Raw genomic sequence first — 13,187 nt, 5'->3', positions numbered from 1 at the left:
ATTTTACTTGCAAGAAAAACACATCAGAAAACTGCAACCTCAGCAGGACACCAAAGGTCGGTCTTGGCTTCTGGAGGGATGAACTTGATATCAATAGTTATTAGGACACATTCATACAAGATACACAAGAGAGATGGAGAGAAGATGCTGGTAATCTTACTTAATCCTGGTGCGGCCCTAAATCAGGCTCTGCAGACTGTGGGAAAAATCAAGGAAAAACTTCAATATTCCTGAGATGAGCTTCTGCAGGCATGCGCTCAAAGTGGAGCCAGAGGGAGAGTGGCAGTCAAGTGGTCATTCTAGAGCCCAGTGGGGAGATGGCCAGCACGGATGTCACACTCTCCTCCCAGCTCTCAGGGACAGGCTGCCAAGGTCTGCTGAATGTCCAGCAGAGTACAGTCAGCCCAGCCAGGAAACCAGCAAAGAGAATCATAGAGAACTTGGGCCTGGACAGGACCTTCCAACCAGAAAGGGCTGAGAACAAAACAAAGCAATGTGAGCCCTCCGAAGCTGCACACATAATCTCTGGCCCACCGACTGTCAGCGAGACTGGCTCCCAGAACCCTACATCATCCTAACCACACATTCAGCTCTCAGAAATAGGAGAAAACTGAAAACACTGCCAAAGAAAAATGGGGGAAATCCAAAGAACCCCAAAAAAGGGAAAATTTATTCTAAAGAATCCAGAATTGGAGTGTCTGTATGTTTTACAGTATTTTAAATTAAAGTATTTTTTTTCCTCAAACCTGACACTACAAAGAGTCTTTGAGTTCAAGGCCAAGAAATGGGAGAAATAAAACATGGGATGGGCCTGATCATATTATTACCAACTCAACAAATATCAGGGCATTGCTTGTGATGTAATCCAAACAATCCCTCACCACAAATCAGGAAATAAGGGTTCCGGCCACAGCTGGGTGGGTGTGGTCAAGTGTCCCAGGAGAAGGGATAGTAAGCGGATGGGAAAGATCAGGGAAGAACTGAGGAGAAAAGTTTGTTTCAGAAAAGAGGCACCACATGAACAAAAGGGAAATAAGAAAAGTACCAGCTCTGTTCCAAGGACAGAAAATGGAACAGTCTTGACTACAGAAGGCAACGTGCAGGGCTTCAGATGGGAGATGAGGGGCAGTCGAGGTGCTGGGCTAAGGAGCACGCTTGCCCATGGGATCACCACGGAAGATGCTGACACAGCCCGTGGGAAGACAGCCCACCGCATGTGGCAATTAACAACCTGATTTTGGCTGAAGGTGCCCAACGAAGACAGTCGCTCTGTAAAAGACAGGGTCCCGGCCTGATTACGTTCACAGGGAAAAAAAGAGTGAGAAATCAATGTAAGTTCCAGATATCAAGAGCCCCTTCTGTGACAGCAAGAAATACTAACAGCTTCAACTGCAGCAGATTGCCTTCTGAAGACTCCAAGGCTGGCCTTGCTGTTTCCTCTGCTGGAAGGCTCTCACCAGACACCATATGCAGGCCTCTGCCCAGACTCTGCTCTCCACACAGGCCGGCCCCAAACCCCATCAAATGGACTCACCCCAGTCTTTCTGTAGCTCTTATCCTGCATGATTTATCACCACCTGCCATTGCTTTTATAGTTTTGTCTCTCCCGGCAGAATGTAAGCTCCATGAGGGAGGGTAAGGGCTGTGAGACCTTGACTTTTAAATTACTAGGTTGTCAACATCTCAGCATATGAATGGCACTCAATAACTACTGGATGGCTGAAAAGACTCAATGATGGCCTTATTTGTGTTTCTCCAATCATCACTTGTCCAGGAAACCCTAGGTTCAACACATGCATCTATACAACTGCACATTCACCCCCACACACTGCAGCGAATGTTCTAATGGATCCATCCTTTTTCAAATGAAGTGTCAAGACACAGTAGTTTTTGTAATCAATTATGAGATGTGTCCCAAATAACATGTTCCCAATAACAGTTAAAGTGCACGAGATTGTCAATTATTTACTGATAAATTAGATCAGATTCAAGGTTATCCCTAATAACATTTCTATCACTCATTTGCATTCCAGTAAGCTTTCCTGAGTGGGAAAGAAAGGGGTAGAATTACAGCTAGCTAGTACACGGATTTCTGAAAGGATTAACCCAAATGCCAAATGTACTTTGTTCTAAAATCTAACTACGTTGGGGAAAAAAGAGGGCTTGTCTTGGCCACAGAGTTCGAGGCTCCCTGTCTCAGAGGCTCTGTGTTCTTTCTCACCCCATCACTAGAACTGATGCTTTTCAAAGCCCTATCCCATCCCCTGCCCCTCCTTAGCTAGACAGAAAGACTGTGGAAATAAGCACAGTGAAGCAAAAAAGGGTTAAGTTAAGCACTCATCTACATGGCCCAAGGTTCCTTCCAGCCTCCAGATCTGTGACGTCCAACATAGTGGCCACTGGCTACAGGTGGCTATTTAAGTTTCATTAAAATTAAGTAAAATAAAAAACTTATTTCCTCAGTAACACTAGCCACATTTCAAGCGCTCAACAGTTACATGTGGCTAGCGGCTACCATGTGGGATAATGTGGATATAGAACATTTCCATCATCACATAAAGTTCTATTGGCAAGCACTGCCCTGATCCCAGAAAATATGTCACATATCACATTAAAACCAGAAGAATCCCGATGGACGAGACTGAGGTGCCAAAGCAGGTCCCTTTCCTTGCCTTTTTAACTATGATGAGAGAGTTTAGCTTATAACAGTTGATCAAAAGATGAATAAAACAAAACAACTGTGTTCCAGGAAAAAGGGCAATAGGAGAAGATAACATGGCTCCATTCAATCCGTGACTTGCTTCATCCAGCCCAAGCATGAGATTTTGCGAGACAGGGGTGGGCAGCAGCGCAGCTCTGACAAGCAGAGATGGATGGCGACACAGAAAAGGAACACAAAGGGGGAAAAACAGCACCAGCAGGCCCTGGGTCTCCTGGCTCTGACAAGGTCGCCTCAAGACAACTTTATTCTTGTACATTTCCTTTAAGAGGGATCAGTTATTTCTCTACAAACTTCCGCTTCAGAAGCAAAATCAAAACACTGTGGACAAGAGCAGACATTTAATCTGCAAACAGTCCCTATTTTGAGGTTGAATAATGAAGGTTAAATCCACACAGTAGTGATCTAGTAGTTATACAATATATAGGTTTTTGAAGTATGTAATAGCTATCAGGATAAAGCCTAATAACTCTTTGTAGAGGTCACATTTCAAAGCTAAGATTTAAATACATACACAGGGGAGAAAAAATCTCTCTGCAGCAAAGCCCAACCAAACACAGGTGCAGTGAGAGTTTCCACACCACATTCCAAGTCAGCTGAAATTACCTGTCCACACCATTCTCTCTCTTTTTTTAAAAAAAAATAGTGGTTTCAGGGTAACCATCACCTGAATAGTATACATTGTTGCCATTAGGCAATTTCTCATCCCTCTCATCCCTCCCACCCTCCCACCTTTCCCCCGTCCAACCTTTCCCCGTCCCCAATGTCTATTATTCCACTCTCTGTGTCCATGTGTACACATTATTTAGCTCCCACTTAGCAAGTGAGAGCATGCAGTACTTGACCTTCTGTTTCTGAGTTATTTCACTTAATAACCTCCAGTTCCATCCATGCTGTTGTAAAAAACATAATTTCATTTTTCATGACCGAGTAGTATTCCATGACATGCACACACGACACCTTCTCTATCCAATCGTCTGTTAATCCACCTTAAACATAATTTCATTTTTCATGACTGGGTAGTATTCCATGGCATGCACACAGGACACCTTCTCTATCCAATTGTCTGTTAATCCACCTTCCATTATTTATGAGGGTGCCCTTTAAGGTTCCCATGAAAGGGCCACTCAGACACTTGTGAGTTTTAGGCTGGCTGCTGAGAAAACATAGTAAGGGAAAAAAATAATGGGATACAGAGGTGCTCATTTCGTTAGGATGAGCACCAAAGATCTGAATACAGTATACCAGAGAGAAAGAGACTTGGGTACCCAGCAGAAATGCTTACCTCTTGTAACAAAAAAAAAAAAAAAAAAAAAAAAGGAAAATCTATTGAGGGGCTTACTATGTCCCAAACTCTGTAGTGAATAATTTACAGACATTACCACATCTTCACAATAACCCTGTAAGGTGGACACTATCTCATTTCACAAGAGAAAACTGAGGCACGGAGACATGAAACAACATGCCTGAAGTCACACAGCTGGGAAACAGCAGAAGCAGGCTATGGACCCAGGCTGCCTGGTTCCAGATCCAGCTGGTAACTCTGGGCCACACTCCCCATCTTCCTGCTCTGCTTCTCCTGCTCTCCAAGTTTTCAGGCAAAATAGTTGAGCCTCTTAGCCAAATACAGAGTTCCCCAAAGCGTGTGAGGCGTACCACTGGTGAATACCAGGTGATTCCTGGGTAGATCCCAGGGGAACACTGTTTCTCATTTTAGTGTTTATATATTTATTGTAATCTCTATTAGGAAAAATATATATATTATATATAATATGTAAATTATAAATAAAATAGATTAAATAAGTGACAAAATTTCCTTCTTAAAGCAAATGTATTCAGAAAAACAAAAAATTGCTGAAAAAGATATCAAGTAATCAAAACTAAAGATAATACGGGAGTATGGCATCAACAACAAAAACCCAAGAAGGTAGCATGCTGATACAGCTTGGATATTCGTTCCTGCCCAAATCTCATGTTGAAATGTGATCCCCAGTGCTAGAGGTGGGGCCTGGTGGGAGGTGTTTGGGTGAGGGGGGCGGATCCCTCATGGCTTAGCGCTGTACTGGTAATACCGACGTCTCCTTTAAAAGTGTGCAGCACGGCCCCCCTCCTCCCAGTGCTCCTGCTGTGACCATGTGAGGTGTCTGCTCCCACTTCACTTTCTGCCATAAGTAAAAGCTCCCTGAGGCCTCCCCAGAAGCCCAGAAGCTCAGCAGATGTCCCGCCACGCTTGTGCAGCCTGCAGAACAGTGAACCATTTAAACCTCTTTTCTTTTATTTGAGACGGAGTCTCACTCTATTACCCAGGCTGGAGTGCAGTGGCGGGATTTCTGTGCACTGTAATTTCCACTTCCTGGGCTCAAGCCATCCTCTCGCCTTCCACGCAGCTGGGACTACAGAGGCACGACCACACCCAGCTAAATTTTTTGTATTGTTTGTAGAGATGGAGTTTTGCCATGTTGCCAGATCTCAAACTCCTGGGATCAAGAGATCCGCTTGCCTCGGCCTCCCAAAGTGCTAAGATTACAGGCATGAGCCATCATGTCCCACTACCTCTTTTCTTCATAAATTACCCAGCCTCGGGTACTTCTTTATTGCAACCCAAGAACAGCCTAACACACCTGCAAATCTAATTTCTTAGATTAAGAAACTTAGGAATCTAGTTGTTTTGTTTACCTTTGCTCAAACTGTCCTTTCCACCTGGAATATTCTCCTTCCCTCCCCCCTACCCTCCACGTCTGCCTGTTAGAAGCAGACACCCTTTGGGGCAGGCCAATGCTCTCCTCCGGTCTTCTTTAGGGTACCCTCACCAGTGCTGCCTCCTCCTCAAGCCTCTCAGAAGGGTGCTTTCTTTGACCATCCCAGCCTCACTGCTCCCTCCTGCCCTGGACCCTGTGGATCTGCTTCCTTGCTGTCCCCCTCGCTACCCTGGAAGCGCTGTGAAAGCAGGGCCTTCAGTTGAGCATACATCCCTGCACATAGTGGGCCCTCAAGAAGCATTTCCTAAATGACCAAGCATTCTCAGGATACTGGATTAGGTACTCCTAATCCAGTACCTAATTAGGAGACAGGATTAGGTACTCCTCATTTCTGTCAGCAAATAGGAAAAGGTACAAAATAGTTATGCCCCCAATATTTCCTGAAACAAGGGACCCAAGCAGGAATCTCCCACACCAAAACTGTAAAGAGTTGGAAATTCTTTTTCATTAAACACTCACCAAGTTTTATTTCAAGTCTGCAGGCCTAAACCCAGATGGAGCTTTTGTAAGTCCTCCACAATGGGCCTAGCCATCTATGAGTACTTTATAAACAAAATACAGTAATTAACCTTGGGACCATTGAAAACCACATGAACAACCAGACTAAATTAATATTTACAAGATCAAACAGGACAGCAAAGACGATTAGATCAAGGAAGATTTAGATGTGGGTCAACTCACACTGCAAACCACAAATGAAATCTGCTATTAAGATGCCTTATACTCACTCATAGCACTGATAAGCCACCTCTAAGACAGAACATTAGGACAGGTAAAGCATCTGGACTAATAACAGTATTGAGAAGACTCCCCATTATCCATCCGTTCACTGGAACCAAGAGAGCAGCCGAGACCATTAAATCCACAGATAACACAAAAGCCTCATTTTAGTCAAACCTCCACCACAGTCCAATTGTAATGATTAACAACGCTAAGAAAAGTAGCCATTTATTGAGTCCTTATGATGTGCCAGACGCCACTTTAAGTACTTCAGGGGATTTAATTCATTGAAGCCTTACAACAACCCACAGAGGCAGCTGCCATGCTTAGGCCCATTTTTCAGATTAGGAAGCAAAAGGAGATCAGTGCGCCCCCCAGGACAGCCAGCAAGGCAGTGGTAAAAGCAGGGTCTGAACCTGGCATCAGAGAGGGCTCATGTGCTTCATCATCATGTCATACTTCTGTGCACCTAAAATTGCAATTTTATCCTCAAATATAACAGGCCTAACATTTGCTCACATTTCCATCAAAATAACTATGGCATATTTGCTTGTTTCATGCCTTCATTATGGTGACTTCATTAAGTCGGACAAATACTAGCATTTTTTATACCTCATTATTAGTTCTACAACAGACGTTGCTTATGCAAGGAACACAAAGATTAATCCTCTTTCTAAATCTTAGCGGAGTCCTAGCTGATGCAGTCATGACAGGGAAAAGCAGCAGCAAACTTCAAATGTATAAGGCTGATGCCCTAGTAAATAATTACACAGTAGCCAGCCTCCCATCCCAATGATAAAATGAGAATTGCTGGGTGAAAATACCACCAACTTCCAAGCAGGTACAAGTTGAGCATCCCAAATCTCAAAATCCAAAATCCCAAATTTTTTCAGCGCCAACATGATATTCAAAGAAAATGCATATTGGAACATTTTGGATTTCAGATTTTTGGATTCAGGACACTCAACTGGTAAGTGTAATGCAAAATCTGAAAAACCTCTGGTCCCAAGCATTTTAAAAAAGGGATACTCAACCTGTATGAGCTATTTCAGAAAAGCAACTTCCCGACTTTCACAGATTAGGGAAGGTATAGACACCATGACAGAGGGCTCACACCTTGCAGAGGATGACTCGGGTCTAGTCCAGCATAACCCCTCTGTCTCTCAGAACTGTACACCCCAACTCCACGGACACATTCAGTGGCCCAGAACAAAGAGCTGGCTTCAGATGCTCTCTCAAAAAATGGAACTAAAGATTCTTCATTCGGCTCATATGGCTCACCGATGCTGAGGTAATGTAAACTCAGAGGCCACGAGGCCATTGTGCCCTGACAAGTACACCCATCTGCTGACAGCAAAGCCTGATAGAAACTCATGAGGAAGCAGAGACAAGGGACCATGGGGCCCCACAGCACCAAGACTCACAAAGGAGTTGCACTACCCCTTGGTGCCAGGCCCTTGCAAGGTCTGGCTATATTGTTTGCCCTCTGGTGCCACAAAACACCCAAATAATGCCTCCTTTTTGTTCACATGAACTCAAGTGAATCTTTCCCTCTTAATCACAAGAGCCTAGACAAAAGCACACAACCCGAGGTAACCCTCTGCCAGTCCCACCAAACAGGATGATCTACAGCGCTTGGCCATCCAGTGCTGTTTGTGTCCTCCCGGAGGCTCAGCGTCCTCATCTGGCAAACCAATCTAGTCTAGATTCACAAGTTACTGGGGACCAAATGAGAAACAAATGGATTCTGGGCTATGCTCTGCTGTGAGCAGTTATTTCTACGGGGAATCACATACGGAGGCAGCACCAGCAAAGGTCTGCCAGTGGTTGGTGTGCCTTCAAGAGGCAACAGAGCTGGGCTGCGTGGGCCACAGGTCACATCCATATGGCGTTTAAACATTCTCTTGCATCTGCAGCTAGTTTACAGACTGAAATAATCATGAATAACTTAGTGGGACCTCCTTAAACTTCATTTGCTCTCGGATAAACATAAGCCAATATGATGGCAATTAAATCAGTTTCCCAGATACTCATCTAGGGAGTGACTAGAAAATTCTGCCTGTACGTTGGATTTCCTAACAGGTGATCCCAAACATTACTCATGAAAGTGAAAAGACCTCCTGAGTTTATCTTTCTTCCAGACTCCCAAATTGTCAATGCCCACTCCACTTCCTCAGCCCTCCCTGGTGACAACAAAGAAGACATCAGGACTGTGTTACCCAGTGAGTGGAGCCTGGTGCCATGGCATGTGCCAACAATCCCAGCTACTTGGGAGAATGAGGCAGCAGGAGCACCGGAGTCCAGGAGTTTGAATCTAACCTAGGCAGTATAGTAAAACCTAATTTCTAAAAAATAAACGAAATAATAAATTAACACAGTGGAATGTTCTATCCTCAAGAAAAAAAACGTGTCAAGCGATAATCCTATTTTTTCTAAAGTTAAGAATTATATGAGGCTTGGCCACCAATTTTAAAAGTGAAAACTTTAAGCTGACTGAAAATATGTAGAATGTGATCATCTGAAAGTCACACATAAAAAGCACAACATTCCAATCTTTCTGTGCATAACTAGGGATGCTGGTCTCCCTCTTCCTACCTCACAGAGAGATGGGTACATTACTTTTTTAGCAACTTGGAAGATGGTACAATTTGGCTGTGTCCCCACCCAAACCTCATCTTGAACTGTAGTTTCCATAATCCCCACATGACGTGGGAGGGACCTGGTGGGAGGTAACTGAATCACAGGGTGGTTACCCCCATGCTGTTCTCGTGACAGTGAGTTCATTCTCACAAGATCTGATAGTATTATAAGGGGCTTTTCCCCCTTTGCTCAGCACTTCCCTCTCCTGCTGCCATATGAAGAAGGACGTGTTTGCTCCCCCTTTCAGTGCAACTGTAAGTTTCTCGGGGCCTTCCTAGCCATGCGGAACTGTGAGTCAATTAAACCTCTTTTCTTTATAAATTACCTAGTCTCGGGTATTTCTTCATAGCAGCATGAGAACGGACTACTATAGAAGGTCATGTGAAGGTCACTGGATGACACAAATATCTGGGTCCTCCAAATCCACATCTCCACAACTTCAGTGAAACCGTATCAAAAGCTAAGGATTTTATAACCAGCCTCATTATCAACATATCACATTTCACTTATTCTAAAACCTGAAATAATGATGCATCTTATGATCACAGTGTCTGAAAATTACCTGTGGCGGTGCTTTATCTTTCTTAGTGGTACAAAGAATGAAGCGTCTTACACTTTGTTTACATTCAATAAAACAGAAGCGATTTGGTGAGTGTCACCCTTCCCCCCGCCCCATGCATACCTCCTTCCCATCCCTGAAGGAACTTCTAAGCCCACTCGGGCCCCATTCTGAAAATCCCACTTGACTTGAAAGCAGCAGCAGCAGCAGTCAGCTACAGACTCACACTACTTAGCGGAAAAATGAAATTTAACTCACATGCAAAGATAAAAGGGGACAGTTCTCCGCAAGTGAGACACAACATACGGGACCAGAATCCAAACAAGTCCTTTCTTCAAAGCTTCTAACTTGAACTTCGGAGAAAGTCTGGTATCTCAGAGAGGGCAAGAGGAACAGAATCACCCTCAGAAAGATTCTGGTGGAGCACTACAGACCAGACTGGGGGCTTAGTGAAAGGGAGGCCAGCTTCAAGTTTCAACAGTGATTTGTGCATAATGATCCTCTCAGGTTGACACAAGATAGTTAGATTAACTAAATTAATCAAAGTACAAATTGTGCTGGCAAGCTCTAGTGCCTAGCTTCTCCTAAGACCAACCTGCCAGCAATGCCAAGGCTGCGCCTCACAGCCACCAGCTCAGAGCTGGCAGGTGATGGGGCCGAGAGATGCAGTCACGCTCCAAGCCAGAGGCAGCAATCTGAGGGGCGGGCCGAGGGAGGGCTCTGTTGAGCCGTGACAGTAGAAGCCTTAAACACAAGATCCATTACAGCCTCAACACCCACAGCCATTTGTATATCATGGCTGGAAATAAATCCTCAGGAAAGCAGCCATTAATGCGCCTTGCCCAAAACCCAGCTGAAGATCCCTGTCTGCTGAGATGTGATACAGGGACACACGACTTCCTCAACTTCCTCGCTTGGTATTACCAGTCTGAAGAGCAGCTCAGGTGACTGTCGTTATATTTAGCACCAATGCCCACTAATACATTTTGTTATCATACCCCTCAGAGCTGACACTAAGGGAGCCCTGAGCTAAGTTCTTTACCAGGGTTAGCTCACTGAGTCTTCACAGACATCCTAGAAGGTAAGAATCATGATTATCTCCACTTAAAGATGTGGAAACTGAGACTCAGGGGAGGTCAAGTAACCTGCCCAAGGACACAGTAAAGAAACTGCAGAGCCGGGCGCGGTGGCTCAAGCCTGTAATCCCAGCACTTTGGGAAGCCGAGACGGGTGGATCACGAGATCAGGGGATCGAGACCATCCTGGCTAACACGGTGAAACCCCGTCTCTACTAAAAAATACAAAAAACTAGCCGGGCGAGGTGGCGGCGCCTGTAGTTCCAGCTACTTGGGAGGATGAGGCAGGAGAATGGTGTGAACCTGGGAGGTGGAGCTTGCAGTGAGCTGAGATCCAGCCACTGCACTCCAGCCTGGGCGACAGAGTGAGACTCCGTCTCAAAACAAAACAAAAAAAAAACCAAGAAACTGCAGAGCTCGGACTTGATCTAGTTACCTAACGCTGCTGGGAAGTTGGTTTCAAGGTAGAAAAACATGAACAAATTAACAAAATTTCAGTTTCCATTTCTTTCGTAGAAGAATCACTGACTAGCATAGGTATGACCCCCATGTATAGAGATTAATGGGAGAATGAGGAAGTGAGTGGCCCCCTGCTTTGGGGGAGGCAGTGACACACCATCTTGTCGAAATGCAGATGCATCACCACTGGCAGACAGACACAGCGGAAGAAGATGAATGTTGACAAAAAGCTGTAGACACAAGCTTGACCTCTTTGGCTGCCAGTTCCACGTACAGCCGTGAGATACAGATATCCCTGTCATAAGGCAAATTTGATGTAGGCCAACTCTCAAAGGCTTTTCTCATCAGTTGGACAAATGTGCACAGGGACGGCAAAAATTACTACTCCCCCTCCCACCCGACTGACTACTGCACGGTTCCACATGATGGCTCCATTTCTATAGAAGCTTCCTCCAAGGGCCGCCCTTTCCAAGCTTCTACAGGAAACCCTTTACGGTCCCCACCAAGCACAGTGTGTTGCTCAACTTCAAAATTCAAAATTCAGTTCTCAACTTCAAAATAAAGTGTTTTAAACATTTCCCAGCTGGGCACAGTGTCTTATGCCTATAATCCCAGCACACTGGGAGGCTGGGATGGGCAGATCTCTGAAGGTCAGGAGTTCAAGACCAGCCTGGCCAACACGGTGAGACCCCATCTCTACTAAAAATACAAAAATTAGCCGGGCATGGTGGCGGATGCCTGTAATCTCAGCTACTCGGGAGGCTGAGGCAGGAGAATTGCTTGAACCCGGGAGGCGGAGGCTGCAGTGAGTGGAGATCACACCACTGAACTCCAGCCTGGGTGACAGAGAAAGACTCCATCTCAAAAAAAAAAAAAAAAAAATCCCTTTTTTCTTTCAGAGGACACTGTCTTCAAGTTTTAACTTTCTTTTCATCTGCTGTCACCCTACAAGTGGCTCTTTCTTCATCAACTAATGGACTGATACAAGAGCATTTCTGCATCTACAACCATTTCTCCAACACTAAAGGACACTTAAGGACAGAAAGGGGGGCAGCAAAAGGATGTGGGTAAAACCTTGAGGGATGGAGGCTGAACCTTAACTTCAGACATAAGTTCTCCAAATCAAAAGTAAGTCAGAGCTAAAAGGACCAACGGTGCCTTATTCACAGCACATTCCTGCAGGCCCTGTCCCTTGAGGGCCAACGAGTGGCTATGGGAGGGTATGTCTCACCCAGCAAAGTTAGAATTGGAGGTGATGCTAAGGTATAAAAACAACCGTACTTTAGATCTTTTGATTTTGGTTGTAAGATCTTGCTTTTTATACTGACACTGCTAGTAGTTTGTAAGTGAAGTTGATGTGGCATACTTTCAAATTGTATTGTTTTAGCTTGAATGGTCTATAATAAACTTTTATAGAGCATAACATGTTAATCACTATAAAATTTGTTGTATTTTAAGAAGGGTCTAAACATTTTATTAATAAAATGCCTTGTTTACAAATCACTCCTGCCATCAACCTCATTTTACAGATCAGGAAACAGGAGTGAGCTGAACAACGTCACCAGTTACTAAAGGGCGGCAGCAGGGCTGGCACCCAGGCCACCCACTGGGCCCCAGAGCCCAGGCTTTGACCCCATACATCGCAGCTGCTCCTGGCTTGATGCAATGACAGGCATGTCCATGCTTCAGAAACTGTAAAGGCCTAAAATAAACATAAGGTGTCTCTATGACTTTCGCTGTATCCTTTCTTTGCCCTTTTCATAACTGCCTCAAAATAATCAGGATAATTTACCTTCTGTTTGTATCCCCAAACTAGTTTAAAAAAAGAAAAAAACAAGCCTTAATATGCATGCTCCTTCAGCAAGCCGAGCTGTGAGTGGAATGCATAAGCCCAATACAGACATCGGAGCAGCTGTGTGCTCTGGAGACACACGGGTTAGCAGTCATCTCCCACCAACCTCCAGAAAGTGGGCCTGGAATCCCACCTATGCTCCTACCTCCTCTCAAAAATATGCTCAATTAAAGTTATTATATTGTCTTCAAAGATAATTAAGCTACTCATCTAACTGAAAGTATTTTGTTAGTTTGTTTTCTTCTGCTGGACTTGCTAGAGGTTGGAAATAAAATGGGGAACAGGCCGATCTGGCCCCAGGCCCTGTCCAGGCAATCAGTACTTACAGTCCAGCATGAATCAGGCCATGATGTGGGCAACACGGGAGTGGGAAAGTGGCCTGCGGAAGCACACGGGAGGGCAC

General features: G+C 44.7%; 1 protein-coding gene across 2 annotated transcripts in view; it reads right to left on the bottom strand.

Annotated features, from left to right (window-relative positions):
- The window catches only part of MED27 (mediator complex subunit 27), a 443,188-nt gene that overhangs the window by 186,233 nt on the left and 243,768 nt on the right, over window positions 1–13,187 (bottom strand). The window lies entirely within an intron of this gene.

This window comes from Macaca thibetana, chromosome 15 (assembly GCF_024542745.1).
Source record: "Macaca thibetana thibetana isolate TM-01 chromosome 15, ASM2454274v1, whole genome shotgun sequence".
NCBI lineage: Eukaryota > Metazoa > Chordata > Mammalia > Primates > Cercopithecidae > Macaca > Macaca thibetana.
Note: the sequence above shows the minus strand (reverse complement) of the source record. Positions and strands in the feature narration are given on the sequence as shown.